At 42.5% G+C, this 18,463-nt stretch overlaps 1 pseudogene; it reads right to left on the reverse strand.

Moving 5' to 3' along the window:
• Positions 1–14,404, reverse strand: part of LOC144374705 (KAT8 regulatory NSL complex subunit 3-like) — a 39,324-nt pseudogene extending 24,920 nt beyond the window's left edge.
• Between the last annotated feature and the right edge of the window lie 4,059 nt (positions 14,405–18,463).

Consider the following 18,463-nt stretch of genomic DNA (forward strand, 5'->3'; position numbering starts at 1 on the left):
AGGGTGGAGTCCCCTTGGATTAACACCAGGAAGACAGTAAGGAATATTAAAAAAGCACATGATGAACAGTTATTTTGTATTTATTATAAAGTCCTTTAGTGTTTGTATAAAGTAAAGTATGTTCTAGATGAGCCTTTTGTAAGGGGAATAATAGTTAATCAATATTTTGATTTTTTTTTAATTAATGGTCCTGGCAGTGTAGAATGTGCTCTAATATGAGTAAAATATACTGAAATTTGGCTTATTAATTTTGTTGTTATTTTTACATGTAGTCAGATAGGACATAGAGTCTTATCTTAGGTAAGTAGGGCTATCTTTATAAATTAAGTAAAGTGTTGTAGTTTTAAAGTTTATTTTATTTTTTATTCATTTATTTTTTAAATATTATATTATAAATTTTATATATAAATAATTGTTTAAGTTTATTTGAGTAAAAACTAATACAATATGATAACACATCTAAAACATGAAATAAAGAAAGGCTGAAAGCTTTTAGCCTTATTTAGAAAAATAGAAAAATGTTCTTGTGTTTTATAATATTAACCTTTATGTAGATAAGGCTCTCATTAATTTAAAAAATACATTTAAATTGTACCTCAGTGTTGTAAAAAGTAACATAAAACTTTATATATCTTATTGATAATAGGCCCAGTTATAGAACATTAAATGATATAAATATTCTCCAGTATGTTATTTTTATAAGCCTAAAATTACCATGCAACCTTTTGGAGAGCACCAGCTTGATGTAATTTTTTTTTAAAGCTTTTATCTTAATGACTTGTATACCTGGAAAATATGAACACATTTAATATACAAAGAAGAGTAATAGTACCATAATTACTATTGATGTTTTTATATTAATTAAGTTTAGCTCTTAAAGAAATAACATATTAGAATATTGCAAAATAACAGTTGTTGTTTAACCATATCTGTATAATCCTTAATTTTTTCAAGATTATTTGTTCAAAAATTTACATATATAGCCAACGTACATAGACCTTCTTTATCACTTACTTAAAACTATATAGCCAACATACATAGACCTTTTTTATCACTTGTTTAATTCCTTTTATTTACTCACTTCCGGAAACACATTTTTTTTTTTAAATCCATATCTAGGAACTTTTATTATTTTTTTTTGTTAACCCCTTTTTTATTTATACTTTGAAATAATCTTTGTAAATTTTTGAATTTAGGCAAATTATTCCATTTTAATAAGAAATATTTTGTTATTTGTAGTACACAATTAATCACATTTGTTTACCATATTATGAAAATATAGTGTCTAAATATTAGGGATGAAAAAGAACCATTTATTTATTTATTTATTTATATTATTTACCAACTTAAAAAATTATTAATAATGTTATCTGATGTAATTTAAGGAGTTAAAAGCATTTAATGGTATATTTAACATTTAGCATATTAACCTTGTAAATCAATCAGATATTTAACAAATATTTATAAACAAATAATCTTATGTCTAATTAATTTACTTATTTTATCAAAACATTAGACAAGTATAATGAACCGTGTTAGCCATTTTTTTTTGTTGTTGTTGAAAAAAAAAATCCTAGAACCAAAGCATATCAGTCATTAACATGTTAAAGACGTCTTATTTTTATTGTTTACCCAATTTAAATTGAACCATTTAAATCAGTGAATTAAAAATATTTGGATCCATTTTTTTTTAATTTTTATGAGCGCTCTTTACATATATATCAATCTTTATATCATGTACATGACATATAGACATACACACAAACAGACATACAACATATAATACAAATGTGCACACATAACACAATAAAGGCCTTGTAGCTATTTTAGGTAAAATTTCCATTGTAATGTTTAAATATTCCAAAGTTGATCAAAAATAGAACTGATCAGAAAAACATTAACTTAGGTCTGTAGGGTCAAAATTATGAGCTCAAAAAATACAGAATCTAGGAAAAAGTAAGAGTCCTAGAAAAATGGCCAGCCAGTAATTAGAAAGTATCATAAAATTTTATTTATATATTTTATTTTATTTTTTACAATCCCTTTTAAAATGACCTGTTTATCCACAATTGAAACAAGTTCCTGATTTATTGGGCTTAAGGGCTCCAGCCATGGCTGCAGCAAAAACAGAAATTTTGATGTTCAATTTCTCCCACTCCAGCACAAGCTCACATATTTACTCAATGAGACGTTTTGCCCTTTTAATGGCCCTAAAATATGCTTACATTTAGGATTTGCATTTTCAAATGTTAATGTTTCTAATAATACCTTTGCTATTTGATCTTGACCCATTGCCTTCATAACAAAAGTACGTGGTCTTGCAAGAAAATCAGTGTAAGTTTCAGTAGCCCCTTGTATAGATTTAGTAAAGGAAGGTTGTGCCTGACCAGTGGGTATCACACATCTCTAAGCTCTTAAGAAAACCTGTCAAACTTGTTGAAGATCTGGATCTGTATATAGAGCCTGTCTCTAAACTTGTTGAAGATCTGGATCTGTATATAGAGCCTGTCTCTAAAGGCAGGGTAATTACCTTCCCCCATTAACTTATCCTCCTTGGGTCCCGGGGGATTTTGAGCTTTACTCTCTCCAGCTTGTTTTTGTGCCTCATCTTCCCATCAACTTCTTAATTGTAACCAATTGAGATCCCTCCAAAACTTTTTTGGATAATGCCTCCCAATCCAAAGGAATAAGTAATTTAGAAGTTCCCAAATTTTCTAACACCCCTAGCACAAAGGGAGACTGAGGGCCATATTGAAAGGCTATAGCTTATACATCCTTTATAAACTTGTATTCCATAGCAGTATAGTGAACATCAATCATTGGGGGATCTTGAAGGTTTTGTTGTCTAGTTATAGTAAACAAATGTGGTGGATCAATGAAACAACCAGGAGGGGCTGCAAGATCATCATCATCATCATCATGTGTCATAGTAAGAGGAAATGAAAAACATTGTTGTTTTCTACCCACATTAACTCTATACTCTGTCATTGGAAAGAGAGAAATATTAGAAGGAGTAGTAGGTTTAAGAGAGGACCTTTGCTTTTTAAATTTCATATTATCCACTAAGGCCCTCCATAATTCCTTTCATACTGGAGTCACTATCTGAACTTTCTGAATCTTCCTCATCACTCAGATCTGATTTAGGAGAGTCATCTATAGTATCACAAATATTTTCTTTTGGCTCCGTTTTGTTAACCTTATTATCAGATTCTGATGTATTAACTTGTCTTTTACAAAGAGAGCCCTTTTTATTATTGCTGTCTAATAATTGTAATGCTTGAGTAATAGCGCTACACAATGTCCAAATCTTCAAAGAAATAACATTCCCAGCCTGATGATGCTTACGGAGCTCATTTTGAACCAATTTCTATTCCCCTAAATTTAACTGGATCTTAGTTTGATATTGGAACCAGTGACAATGACATTCTATAATTTAAATTACTCCTTGAGTCTCTTATGAGATGTTTTCACACCTATGGAATATAATAATCATTGTAGTAACTCCACATATTGTTCCTTTAAAGACTGGGAGTTTCCCATGTTAGTTCTGAAAGTTCCCCCTAAAGTTTCTTTCAACTTGTGGTGATACCTTTCGATATTTGTTAGTTCTGAAAGTTCCCCCTAAAGTTTCTTTCAACTTGGGGCGATACCTTTCGATATTTGTTAGTTCTGAAAGTTCCCCCTAAAGTTTCTTTCAACTTGGGGCGATACCTTTCGATATTTGTTAGTTCTGAAAGTTCCCCCTAAAGTTTCTTTCAACTTGGGGCGATACCTTTCGATATTTGTTAGTTCTGAAAGTTCCCCCTAAAGTTTCTTTCAACCTGGGGCGATACCTTTCGATATTTTGTGAATCCCGAAAGTCCCCCTTTCGTTTTCTTAACCCGGGGTGCTTACCCTTTCGGTGCTGGATCCTGCCGACTACGCCAATTGTTGCAGTAATTCACTTGCAGGTCAGCATGGGAAAACAAAGAAGAAGAAGAAGCAGAGCAAGCAAAGCAGCAGCAGAAAAAAAGTCCTTTATTGTGTACAAGCAATCTTTTTATAGTATTGTGAACAAAAAGGCAGCCTTCCAACTTCAATAAATCAGGTCTTTCAGCTAATTAAACATAGCACACAGAAGTTTTACTTTCTAATCAGAAATGACCCGCTTCTCATGGCTAATCTACTCTCGGCCTGGAGTATGCTGAGCTCTGCTCTTTGTTTAGAACAGATAAAAAATTTTTCTCAGCGCCCTCCTAGCCCACTTGGCAGAACATCCCGTTTGCAGGCAAGTTCTCCCAAGGTCAGCAGACACCTCGTTTTCAAGCATGTTTGTTGTTACCTATCTAAACCTTGAAGAAGCCTCTCGTTTGCGAGCAGGCCCTCCCAAGGACAGCAGACACCTCGTTTGCAAGCATGTCCGCTGTTACTTATCTATACCTTGACAGAATATCCCGTTTGCAGGCAGACTCCATCAAGAACAGTAATAGTAACGCAGTTACATTTGATTCTCTACACTCATAGAGGGGAGGAGCATGGCCAATGACAGAGAGGTGGAGGCTGGCTAAAGCCTCATCATGAGCAGGAGCGTGGCCAAGACACAGAGACGTGAGGGACATGGTGAATGCCTCACAGTGGAGAGAAGCACAGTGGAGCCTTTCACCCTGCCTGCTACAGGGCTTGAGGTGCCACTGTCTACCAGCTCAGTTGAGACAGAGGTCCTTGCTTTACTACAGAGAGGTCTGTGAGGAAGCTCCTGGCTCGGCTGGCCATGGGGTGGCCTGGTTACTGGCAGATGCTGATCTCACTGTGACTAACACTGATCCAGCCCCACATAACTGGGGAGGAGACTCATGGTCTCAGTCAGGAATAGGACTAGGCACTAGGCAGCTGTTGGTTGAGCATATGGTTTGTCTTTCACCATCTGTGCAGTGTGACAGTATCACAGGCTCTGTGTCCCACCTAAGCTGGTGACTTATGACACACAGCACCAAGGTAAAAGGCCTGTGCACTGATGTACTCTGTGAATAGAAAGAAGTGAGGCCTGTCTACGGCCAGGATGAGAGGACCTGGAAGGGTGAGCTCAATGGCAGTGGATGCTGGTCTCAGGGCAAGACATACCGACTGCACACAGTGCATGCTTCCCTGCCAGATAGAGACTTTAATATCCTGAGTAGACTGGGCTGCCCAGAACACCTGCTGCCAACACCACCTTCTTTCCTTCTCTGTGAGAAGCTGGAGAGGTGGAGAGTGATGGGGACCTCCACTGGGGTGGAAGGCTCAAGACAGAGGCTTGCTACAAAGGAGGCTCCCTGTGGCTATGGATCTTGCACCTCACAGCTCCCCTGAGCACCACCTCATCCCTGAGGCTGAAGAGGAACTCTGAATGGCCCTGGAGCAGCCCTGAACACACACATCTGTTCATCCCCTCTGGTAGGGCAGGGCAGAGGAAAACAGTGAGAGAGGGAGCAACAGTGTGCCACAAGGGGCTACCTGCTTCTGATGAGGAAGTGGCTGCGTTTTGGCCTCAATGTCTTCATCTCTGGATGTATCAGAGGACTCCCTTCTGCATCTGTGAGACATGAGCTGGCAGAAACTGGTACAGTTCTATTAAGATCAGAGAAACAGATTCTGAAAGAGGGGACTTATTTTTGCTCCCAGCCAAGAGCGCCTGACTTCTATCAGAGTGAAATTGGGCATCCTGGAATCTGGCCTTCCTGAAATCATCTGGGAAAGGACTATGAGGTGACACCATGTCAAAACTAGGGGCCACGTGTGGCACCATCACTACCAGGATTGCTCAGAATGGGGCACATTGGTGTGGACTCCATTCCCAGCCCCTTCATAAAAGTTAGGTAGCCCTCTTTGAGAGGTATTTCTACTTGTCTCTAATATCCTGCCTGTTCCTGGCCAATGCCACATTACCCCCAAAACAGGACCTACTTGAGCCTGTTCAGGACCTAAAACAATTTCCTTAACTTCTTTAAATATTGGAAACAGGCAGATATTCATATCACCTTGGGGGAAGGGGCAGCTGTGGAGGATGGAGGACATCAGTATCTGGACATATCTGCAGACTGGTCAGAATTCAATGTGAAAACTCAAGATTCCCTCAGTTGTTGAAAAAGCCTCAGAGGGCAACTGACCTTAGATGACCCTGAACGCAGGGGAGGTGATCAAGTCCAGTGTGTCACTTGGAATGTTGGGCTCAGCAGAGGTTAGATGAGCTGAGTAAAACTAGTCTGTGCCCTGGGGACAAGCCAAAGTACCTGGCCAAAGCTCTGCCTCTCTGGTCCCACTGAATTGTGATGCTGGCTGCAGTTGCCCTGCCATGGCCTCAGCTTACAAGGGACATGTGGTTGTCAGCTGCTCCTCCATTTCTGGGATCCTTTCCTTTGCCATCTATCTTCTTTTTTAACTGATCCATCCATTTGCACCTTGCTTGTCTCCACGAACAACTTGGATGAAAGGTCCACACTGACCTGGTCTGCTGGACCTTCCTTCCCAGCCCGAGGGCCAACTCATTATGCTCTGGGAATGGAGGCTGAGGGAAGAGGACTGAGACCAAGCAGGGACATGGGTATGAAGCCTGGACCAGAGTCCAGAACCATGTTGTAATTATACAGGGTGAAGGGCACCCCAGGAAATAAAATAAACAGACTCTTCAGCTTTGTCAGTGACACAAACTTTACTTCTACATGCAGAAGAGCACACAGCAATCAACACTGAAAACAATCAGCAGGGAAAGAACTTTACTTCCAGATGCAAAAGGGAACACAGTAATCAACAATGAAAAAAGCACTCTGAGCAGGCAATCTGCTTGGCTCTTTATCCAATAAAAAAAGTACTTGGCTGCTACTCACTGGTTGGGGTGACCACAGGATCCTTGGTATGAACAGTTACCAAGGAAGTGAAGGCTGAGGAGGTGCAGATTTAGAAAGGCAGCCATTGTATGGAAATGACAGTCAGAAGTGAGGGGGCAAACATGGAGTTTATGTGGTTTGATAGAGAAGACTGACAGGCTTGTTCTTTCTCAATATTCAGGTCTGGAGGATGAGGGCCGAGGTAGTGGTTTGGACAAAACCTTTCACTAGGGTAGTAGGAGTATGGCTTTGGTGTTAGAAGTCTCAACTCTCTTGAATGGTCAAAGAAACCCTGGGACACAGGTGTCCTGTGTGAGCCAGATAGCGCCTAGGTCAGTCCTCACATCCCAGGAAAGGACTCAAATCCCTGAAGTTGAGGCTAAGGGGACAGGAGGTGGGTGTAGGGCAAAGAAGCAATTTGGAGGAGTGGTGTGGGACTGTGTCATGGCTTGCTTCCCTTGGCAGGGGCAGGGTACTATCACTTGGCTGCTCACTCCTGCATGGAGCGCTGCAGGACCTGTGTCTCTTCATTATACAATTCAACATAGACAACCTCATCAGAGGAAACAGATGATGTGGATGGCTAATAAAAGAGAGGCAGAGTTACCAGTTAGGCAGGAAGGGGATGAGCAGGGTAGTTTCGGATGAAGGAGAAAGAAGGTGGCCCTGCCTGCCTCAGGAGCCCTCTTCCTCTGAGCAGGTGCATCAGCCTGACATCCAAGCAACACTGTCCCTATCTTGGAGGTGACAGGCTCTGTGACAGGCTCTCTCCTGAGGTCCCAGTTCAAGGAACCCAGTCCACTCCCTTGCTGTTTGGATGATTCTTTCGAGGGAAGGAGGTTCATGGTGCAGTATCTGTCTGTGCTCCCTGGCTGTGGAAATGAGCCCAGAGCCATGTCTAAACCACTCATCTCCAGGGAGGAGGACTGGCGTGTGGGCCCAAGGGCTTTATGTGTGCTCCCTGGAGAATTCTCAATTCCACAAGACAGAACACCATACTGTCTAGACTGGTGGGCTCTTCTGTAGGATGTTATGCCTGAAACCCTGCCCCACTGTGAACACCCCTCAGAGCATAACTCAGAGCAGTAGGCAGGACCCTTGGGCTCCAACTGTCCCTGACTCCATAACCCTAAGCTAGTTGGGCTTCTGAATTCATGTGTGAGGCTGTGTGAAGAGAGAGAACCGGTGGGTGCAGTTGGCAAGGCTGGGAGTGAAGGGAGGGGGGCCAAGGGATGCATTCCCTGAAGCCTGATCCAACACCCCTACCCCCAGGGCACTTTTTGGCAGGCACTTGGGCAGCTTGACTGGAAGTCCAGAGCCGCATATTCAGTACTGACAGTGGTCTTCTCATGGGCTTATCTACTGGTGCAATAGAGAGTAGGAGCTGCTGCCCCTAGGCTATCTGCTATTAAAAGGAGGAAAAGCAGCCATTGAACACTGCAGACACTGCTGTTGCCCCTACTCCACAGGACATGGATAGCCTGGTTCAGAGAGGTGCAGTGACCTGCCCATTGTGAAACAGCTGTGTAGCCATGGTCCCAGGAAGTCAGCAGGTTGTCGGTGGGCACTGTGTGTAGGATGTCTGTGGCTACTCTAAATCAGCTTCCCAGACCCTCCCACCAGTGGCATGAACACATCTGCAGATAGCTGATCTTCCTCCAAACATGGAATTCACATGGCCCTGGGAAACTAGAGCAGCCAGGATCCCTCCCCCACCCCTGTACTATGTCTAGGATTCTCATAGGGTCCTCTGAAGTGATGCAGGTGAACCCTGTGTTCTATTACCAGATGCTGGGAAGCTGTGCCCTGTCAGCAAGGTCATCATGGAGGACTCCTTGCACTGATTGAGCTCAGTACAGATGGAGGAAGGCAACCTTGGCCTCCCTGCCTCTAGCACCACCCTGTGAAGGCAATGATATTGCCATCTGCACCCATAAGGAACTTGTTTTCAAAAATCTCTGCCTCAGTTCCAGGACAGGGGCAGGAGCACAGAGCTCCAAACCAGATGCCAGGACACAGGGGCTGAGTCATCTCTGCTTCTGAGGATGCTGAGTATGTCTCCTAACCTCATGCCTCACATGAAGGGGAGATTAAGCTCTGTCCTGCCTAACTCCCTGAAACAGCAGGATGGAAGAGAGAAGGCTGTGCAGGTTCTGGGGTGGAGTGCCAATGGGAGGACCCGAGAGTCTTCCTGGATCAAGCAGATGAGAAACCCACAGAGTTGGAATGCACTCGGGAAAATCCAGTGGCAGTGGAAGGAAGGATCTCAAGGAAAATTCAGACTTAACCACAGAGAGGCAAGTTTCTCAGAAATTAGATGACAGGATGTCCCCTGCTATGTGTGTGACCTGGCTTCCTCCTGTCTGTCCCTGTTGGACCCCAGGGACAGCAAAACACTCTCCAAAAAAATCCCAGAAACCAATTCCACATGTGATACAGCTGTTTCATGGTGATATGAACATATATACAGCATCCAGAGTCCAATTAACCGTCCCCACCACAATGTAGGTTTGCCTGAAGACAGTTGTTCTGTGCCACTGCACACACGTTTCTCCTTAGCTCCACTCACCAAATGATAGTGCATGTTTACAGCCATTCTCAACACCTGCATATCCCTGCCAACATACTTGAATTCTCAGCTGAGGTTTGTAGCTTTATGCATTCATGATTAGGCCCCAGAGTTATAGATACACAGCAGCCAGGCAAAGCCCTGCTTCTGGTTCCTTCCCTGAAGCCCTATGTGTCTATAATCAGATCTGATCTTATAGCTCTATGCATTAACAAACTAGGTCCCACTTCATAGGCACTCTTTACCAGCTCTGGCTTCTGTCTTTGGTCCTAGCTATTCCTTACCACTTCTCTGCCCACAGTTACTCACCTCTACAATGCATATGCCTGCAGCTGACACTACACAAAAGTGTGCACATTGCATGGCCCATACATCTCTCACCTTTTCTGGTCCCCTCTACATGGACCTAGAGGCACTATTGATGATCTAGCTGGTCCTCATAACAACTCTAGATTTCCCATAGCTCTAGCCACCAATGACGATGAAGGTTCTCATGTCACCAACAGTTATGCCATCTAAAAGAGAAGCAATGCGTCCTTCAAACTCAGAAAACAAAGTTGGTGTTCCATGCCACTAGAATGGTGCTATACCAGGTCAGTATGACCTCCCATACTGCTCTGCAAACAAAAAATTGAAGCACAACATAACAGCTGGGTTAAAACCAAATCAGTTCAATGAAGAAAGTTTACACCAGGAGCCAACTCATGACACCCACCCTGCTTCAGCCACAGATAACTTCCTATTCCTCTTAGAATAAAGCTAAAAATACTCACCATGGCCCACAGTCCCCATGACCAGGCACTGATCTCCCTAATCCCTTTGTACCATCCCTTGACTTTGATCTCCCCCTTAGGGTCTATGGCTTTATTTCATATTCCTGCACCTGCTCCAATGCCTCTGGTACCACCTTGCTCCTTACAAGTTTGGACCCACTCTTCCTGCCATCACAGGATAATGAAGCCTCACTCAAAAGCAAGCCAGTTTTGGACCCCTGAACATTGAACACCTAGTTCATGTCCTTTATAGAGCCTTATTCACTGTGTTTATTGCACTTAATTTGTTTTATGCCTAAATATTCACTGAAATGAAGGAGACCAAACATACTATCTTGGAAACTGTTCTAACCTTCAAAACTGACTTGCACTTTGGCCTCCAGGACTCAGTCAAATTTGAAAAATGAGTGATTAGATGCATGGGGACACTCAGGGCCTCTCTGCTTCTCTAGGCTTTCAGGTCAGGACCACCACATATGGCCCACACAAGCCAGTATCCCTGATCTCTCAATCTCCCTTGATAAGCTTATTCATTGGACAGAATCATTTTTGGCAAGTCATTTTTTTTTCTTTTTAAGAGATGAACACCATACTCAGGTTCTCATACATGCTAAAGCACTGTACCACTAAGCCATATACCCAACACCTGTGTCAAAGCTTTTAAACAAAATAAGATTACTATAAAATGGTCTGGTGTTGGTGAGGGTTTGAGGAGGTGACAATTGTAGGGAGCCAAAGATGGAAGACAGAGTTTGTGTGGCAAGTAAAAGGCCTTGTGAGGACCACACTCCACGCTCTTCACACTACTGTGGTTTGGGGAAACCTTTCTGTACCATGCCCACCCAAAAAGTAACACCTGACAGCCTGGCCTCTTCAGAACTAAATAAATCACATTAATCAGATAGACCAAATAGACATCTGTGGACTGTTTAATCCTTCAATAATGAATTCATTTGCTTCTCCCTGAAACAATGACCATTCTTTAAAATATTTCATATTGCCAGGTGTGGAGGAACACACCTATAATCCCAGTGGCTCTGGAAGCTAAGACAGAAGGATTTCAAGTTCAAAGCCATCTTCAGCAATGATAAGGTGCTAAGCAATTCAGTGAGCCCATGTATTTAAATAGGGCTGGGGAGGTGGCTCAATTGTCAAATGCCTCTGAGTTCAATCCCTGGTACCAATAAAAAATAATATTTGGGGGTACAAGGTAAATACAAGAAATAGAGAAAATTTTTTGCACCCAATCAGATCATAAAAGAAAGAAATAAGAAGTTAGTAACAAGAAAAGAAACAGAAACCATTTAAATCCTGGAGGTTAAAATATACCTCTCTGGATTAGGATTGGATCACACAAAAGTTCAGGGGAGAAAAAATTTCAGAAATAATTGGGAACAGGGATAAAATACATCAAAATCCATTGGGTAATTAACACCCATAAATCAATTACATATATCAATGTAAAATGAACGGAAAGTAAAATTAGGAAAAATATCCCATTCACAATATCCTCATAAAAATTAAAATACTTCAGAATATATAAAACAAAAAATATGAAATATTTCTACAATGAAAACTACAGAACATTGAAGAAATAAATTAAAGAAGACCTTAGAACATGGAAATATCTCCCATGTCCTTGATAGGCAGAATTAATATTGTCAAATTAACCATACTACCCAAAATGCTATACAGATTCAATGCAATTCCTTTAAACTTGTTCTCAGCATAAGAAACATAATATGAAAAGAAAGCCTACTCAACAGGAGAAAATCATTACCACATTCACCTCAGATATAGCATTAATCTTCAGTATATATGAATAATTAAAAACTTTACAATAATAATAATAATAATAATAACAAAAACAACAAGAACAACAACCCAATCAGTAAATGGACTAAGGATCTGATCAGACACTGCACAGAAAATAAAAGACAATAAATATATGAAAAAAAGTTCATCTCTAGTAATTACAAAAAAGCAGTCAAATCTACATTGAAATTTCATCTCACTCCAGTTAGAATGGCTATTATCAAAAATACAAACAATAAATGTTGGGGGGATGTAGAAAAAAGTAACATTCATACCTTGCTGGTAGGGAGGCAAATTTCCAAATTATCACTATGGAAAGCAGTAAGGAGATTCCTCAGAAAACTTGGAATTCAATTCCTAATACCAAAAAAAAAATAAGTAAAAAAAAAACAGGACTGGGAATCATGCAATATTCTTTCTGCAATATACATTATCTACTTAGACAATTAATATTTGCTTTTATAAGTTTTCATTGTACTTTTCACTACATGCTATTTATTCATTAATAAAATATATGTAATTTCTAAATTGAAAAGTTGCTTTTCAAATTGTTTTGCCATTTTCCAGATGAAGAACTTGAGACCTGGAGAAGCCATTGAGCATCCCAACTATGAGTGACGTAGCCAGGACTTAAGTTCCCACTCTCTGGATGCAGACATTAAGCCCTTGCCACTATTCTTTGCATCATATTAACCTTCAGGAGCACCAGAGTTCCTGCAGTAGAATAGATTCACAACAGAATTCAGGTTGCCTTTTCGCTCCCAAAGGGATCCAGTGAAATGCAGTTCCATAATAAAGGCAGGATCCCCATGTAGTTCACAGGACTGGAACCCACAGCAGAGTGGGAGTGGCAATGTCACGCAGCAGGCATTTCAGGGAGCACTTCAAAAATCAAAATTAATATGGTAACAATCCCAAAGTGAGACTGTTAATTCTCACTGAGGAGGCAAAGACAGAGGTGCAGACATGGGTAAGCATGATTGAGCTGAAAATTACTGCTCTGCTAAAGAACCCTGGGGAACTGGAGTCTAGTTCCTAACCCTCCCCTTTAGGCAGAAGTGAAGACTGTGTAAGACTCATCACGGAGACAACTGGCTGAAGGGAGCATGCACAATGGTTGGAACACACTATTTAGGCACAGAGAGCCCAAGGTATGGCTGAGCTGGATGTGGAAGTGACACCTTCCTACATCAACAAGGTAGCCTTCTTGACCAGAAGAAGAGCTCAGTCAACGGGTGCCAGCAGGGAACAGGGCAAAGTGTCCACAGCTTCCCTCTCCAAGGCATCTTCCTGAAAGCATCAACATCTTTATCTCAATATGGGAGGATTTCATTACACAAGCAGTGATTTCTCCCTTTCAGAACGGGGCGTAATGTGCAGCATTAAATCTGGACTCCAGAAACACTCGCACAGGATGCCCTTGTGTCCGTAAGTTCATTGCCAAAGTTCCAGTTAATGCTGCCAGGCACACGGTGAGGTTCCTGGATGCGGCGGGGCCTCTGGCTCTGACAGGTTTGGGCTGCAAGAACTATCCTGCGACTGATTTATTCCTCAATTTCAATTCTTCTTTCTCTACATGAATCATTTCCATGTTTTCGAAGCAAAAGTAGAAAGAAAAAACCCCATATGGTTAAAAAAAAAAATCTGCACAGTTAAGAAAAAAAAAATCCTTCCATCCAGGGATGGATTTGCTATCAAATATCCATTTCAGGAAACCATCAGGTAGAATCAGGCAATGTAATGGGCAATTTGGTATCAACCTCCCTGTCAGGAACAAGGCCTGCACACACAGGCACCGAAGCCATCCCAAGCGCCCACCTCAGCAGACAATGAGGTTCAGTGAGACCGGTTCCAGCGGGAGGGCCACTTCCTCTCCGCTGTACCAACATAATGCTTCATTACACCAAGACACAGCACTCCCCAATCTGCTAGGGAGTAAAGAAGGAAGCTTAAAATTTACAGTCCCCTTTAGGAAACTACACATTTCTCCCCCACTCACCCCCGGCCTGCACTCAACTCTCCCCAAGGCTGAGGCTCGGCAGCCTTCCACAGGGTCCCTTCATTCCTCTGGTCTCAGGGCTCCACTCAGGCTCCCAGCAGGTGCTCATTTAAAATTCACAGGTGACACCGTGCATTGCTGACAAGACCTCCAGGGCAGCTTCCAATTTTTTTCTTGCAGATTCTCTAATCACCAGAAAGAAGTTTGAGCCAATTGTGCTAAGGAGATTGAGATCCTCAGAGCAGGGGTCAGGGACAACGTGGGGTGCACGCACATTTCCTCAGAAGCCTCACTCACCTAGAGGTGGCCTAGTCTGCTCCAGGATGCTACAGGGGGCCATCACAAAATTACCACCAAGCACTGGCCGGTGGTTGACAGAGCAACAGCCTACCTGCAGCTCACCCATCCTACGTGCCCGTGGTGGCTCATGACTACTCAAGATGCCACTCAGAGCTACAATCTTCCCAGCTGTCTCCTACCACACCCATCCCTCTGTCCTCCATGTCCTCGAAGTACACTAGCATCACACATCAGAACGGAGGAGGGGGCCTCTGCTCATTGGCTACTCTATGTGCTATGTATGGACAGCCTTTCTCAGAATGGACACCACGTCCACCAAGAACACTGGGGATTCGGTGCTCTCTGTGACCACAGCCATCAAACAGACCGGCTATATGACGAGCAATGAAAAGCTCCCCTGCCTGGCGCCACTGCTGACCTTAATGGCTGTGTTCAACAGTGGACACGCTGCCTCTCCTGTGACCTTCCTTAGGGATCTGGAGGGGGAAGGGCAAGCCCCGCCATCCTCACTTTACAGATGAACCTAGTGGGGCATGGGGGGACGGAGCAGGCCGTGGGCTAGCAAGGGGCTCTGACCTCCACTACACCATGCCACGTCCCCACAGCTAGCCCTCCACCATCACACAACAGGACAGCATAGGACACTCTTAATAGCAAAAAAGGCCAGCGTGATCTCCAGCTTGGGAGACATTAGGCTGGTGAGAAGAAAAGATGCTTCCATGTTTTAAACAACAACAACAAATTTCTCAGTTCCCCTCAGTATTTTGTTAAAAATGAAAGCTCCACCCAGGCTCCCCTGGAGTGACACCAGACTCGGCCCTTGCTGTCCTCCCTGCCTTTAGGTCCCTTCCACCTTCTGGGCGCCCAGCATTCAGGCCCAGCTCCAGGCTCTGTTTACAGGCTGGAGGCAGGACATGACCTCCCCAGCTCATGGCAGGTTAAGCAGCCTGATTGAACGTGGCTGCTAATTAAGGGCCCCTCTTCTCTGGCAGGACCACCGGGGTACCTTCTGCACTTGTTCATGACCACAGCACCTCACTCAGAAATTAACTCTTGATGAGTGCAGACAGGGGCCCAGCTGGTCCTCCGAGTCCTCCCAAGTAGATAAATGAAGTGTAATCAGAGCGCTGCCGACAGCCAAGGGCAGAGGGATTCTCCATGACCTCTTGGTAAAATCCAAAGTATACTTTTACCGTGACTTAATTCCCTGCACTGGGGACACTTAATGTAGCCAGGAATGATGTGAACAGACTGACAGACTGGGGACGGTATGGAGGCGTCCATCACTGATTGTCCACCTTATGAGGCAGGAACTAAGACAATGAAGAGGCAACTGAGGGAAAACTAATTTTCAATTGCCAAGCATTTTCAGGGGGTGGGATGTGCTATTTTCCCAGTAATTCTTGAGGTGTGGAAGCATCTGCTCCTAGTGCACTTCGCAAACTGGACAATCATTTCACTCAAAATGTTAAATGTTCATTTTCTACTTTTAATAGAAAAATTCTTTCCCTCAAGATGTATTTAAGCACAGGAAATAGTGGTCTTTGTTGTCCCAGCCTTCCAGGTACAGAAACTGGGTGGACAGACCATTCTGGCCACACAGGGAAGCTCAGCTGAGAGGAGAAGAGCAGGCAGGGTCCTTCCACTCTGTCTGGTGGCCTCTGGGTTGAAGCACATCCCACCACATCGTCTCATCAAGCCGGCACGTGGTGGGTGGTCACAGGTAGGGTGTGGGCCAGGAAACGGAGAAATGCACACGATCAGAGGCCACTTCACTGCAGTGGACCCCGTGTGGCTCCAAGTGTGACACTGTCCTTGAGATGTGACAAAGTTACAAAAGTCAGGTTGCGAGCCTCCACTCTGACATCTGGATTGCAATGAAGCCACATCTCTCCATGAGTATAGAAAGTGGCAAACAAGATCTCCAAAGAAAACTATTCTTCCTAACTTCATTCTTTTTCCCCTCCTTTCACTCCCCTCTGCCTGATCCACAGTACCTCTGTTCTTCCCTAGGAACCCCAACCCTTATTGTCAATTAGTATCTGAAAATCAGTGAAAACATTCGGCCTTTGGTTCTTTGGGATTAGCTAATTTTGTTAAGCATGGTATTCTAGAGTCGATCATATTAACTCAGAGATGCAGCAGTTGCTGGCCAGAAGTAGGACAGAGAGTCAAAGAAATGGGCCGGAAGAGGCACTGGGAGCCCGGATGAAAAAAGGTGTTAAAGGGTGCTAGAGAGGAACTGGCACAGCTCCCCAAGGACTAGAGACCCTAAGTTGCTTAAGAGGGTGTGAGCACTGTCCACTGCCATGTAATAAACAAATCCAAAGCTTGGCTGGCAACTCGCTCAGGTTATCTCCTAGTGTCTGTGGGTCAGGTGCTGGGTGTGGCTCTGCTGGGAGCCTGTGGCTCAAGGTGGGCAGCAGGAGGACATGACCCATCAGGTGTACATTGCATGATCATACACTTAGAAAATCTAATGTCAGCTAAACACTACCAGAATAAAAATAAATCCAGTGAAGTGTTCAAAATGAGAATATAGAAAAACTAAGTGCCAACATATGACTGTATATGAACAATGGCTAAAAAAAAAATTTGGTAATGATCCATTTACATTGTAGAAAACTTGCAAAATTAAACTGACACATTAAGCCCCCATAGTTCTACTACCAAAAGGTATTTTGGTATATTTCCTATATCTTTTTTCCTATGGTATATGGATACATGAATATATCATATTAAAAAAATAACTATTGTCAAATTACCTTGGTGACATAGCCTTTTTTTTTTCACTTACAACATTGAGAGTATTTTTCCATGTTAATAATGCTCTTTGGGCTGGGGGCTGTGACTCAGTGGTAGAGCACTTATCTAACATGTGTGAGGCACAGATATTGTGTCCATCTACAACTTAAAAAAAATTCTTTTTAAAGCAATGCTCTTCAAAAAACCCAACCTTAAAAGGCTCAAGAATCATTCATCATCTTGTTACAACTTAAATTTTAAAAACTAGCTCCTTTTACTCACTTAATGGGTCAAAAAAAATCAAAATGTGTTTCTCAGTTTTCATTTCCTGCATCTTCAAAAAATTTTGTGACTATCCATTTCAATTATTTTATGGACTTTTTAGCCATATTGCTTCACATTTTAAGTGTCTGCACCATGGATCACAACACAGGTTGTAATTTGTTGAGAGCCCATCGCAGTCTACACTGCACCACCGTACAATGGAGACCTCATGCCCCATGGAGGTCTACACCACCTGAGGCCCTTCTGTTGCAGTTGTCACATGCAGCACATCTACTGACATGAGCCTCACAAGACAGTGCTTTAAGTAGTTATATGGTTAAAAGAGAAGTTAATGGGAGAAAAGATAAAGCAAAAACCCCGTATTTAATATATACCCAAATGTATACCATTTCTGATGTTTGTCATTTTCTTCTAAGGATCTGAGTTCTCCTCAGGTATCACTTCTCTTCTGCTTGAAAAGTTCCCTTAGCACTTCTTACAGTGCAAGTCTGCTGGTGATGCAGTCTCTTGATTTTTTTTTTTTACCTAAAAAGTCCTTCTTCCCTCCCATTCTTGAAGGACACTTGTTCCAGATACAGAATTCCAAGACAAAAATCGTCCTCCTTCATCCCTCCTTCTGCCCTGGTCTCTGTGGTTCCAGGGAATAATTCAGACATCGACTGGATTACTGTTCTCCAGTGTTATTTTTCTCTTCAACATTTTTTCTTTTCAAAAAGTGTTTTCCTAGTTGTTGATAGACCTTTATTTTATTTATACAACATGGTGCTGAGAATTGAACCCAGGCATATGCACTACCCCAGCCCCCAAGTAGGAGAAGGAGGAGAGTTGTTCAGGAAGGTCTGGTCTATCATTCTCAGAAACAGAAGTTGTCAGATCTTGGTTTCCAAATATCATTTTTCACTAAAGGGAACCAGAGTTCCCTGGAAAATGTAAATGCAAAAAAAAGTGCCTGGGACATCTTGTGCTTGAGCATAAGGAAAGCACAGAAGGGAGCAAAGGAGAATAGGTTACCTGTGGCTTCTGAAGCAACCACATCAGCAACAGCATAGTCTAAAAATGACTCTACAGAACACCAGCAAACAATGCAGAAGGAATAAGAAAAATCATTTTGCAAACCCTGGAGAGTAGCTAATGC

This window comes from Ictidomys tridecemlineatus, unplaced genomic scaffold (assembly GCF_052094955.1).
Source record: "Ictidomys tridecemlineatus isolate mIctTri1 unplaced genomic scaffold, mIctTri1.hap1 Scaffold_83, whole genome shotgun sequence".
Taxonomy (NCBI): Eukaryota; Metazoa; Chordata; class Mammalia; order Rodentia; family Sciuridae; genus Ictidomys; species Ictidomys tridecemlineatus.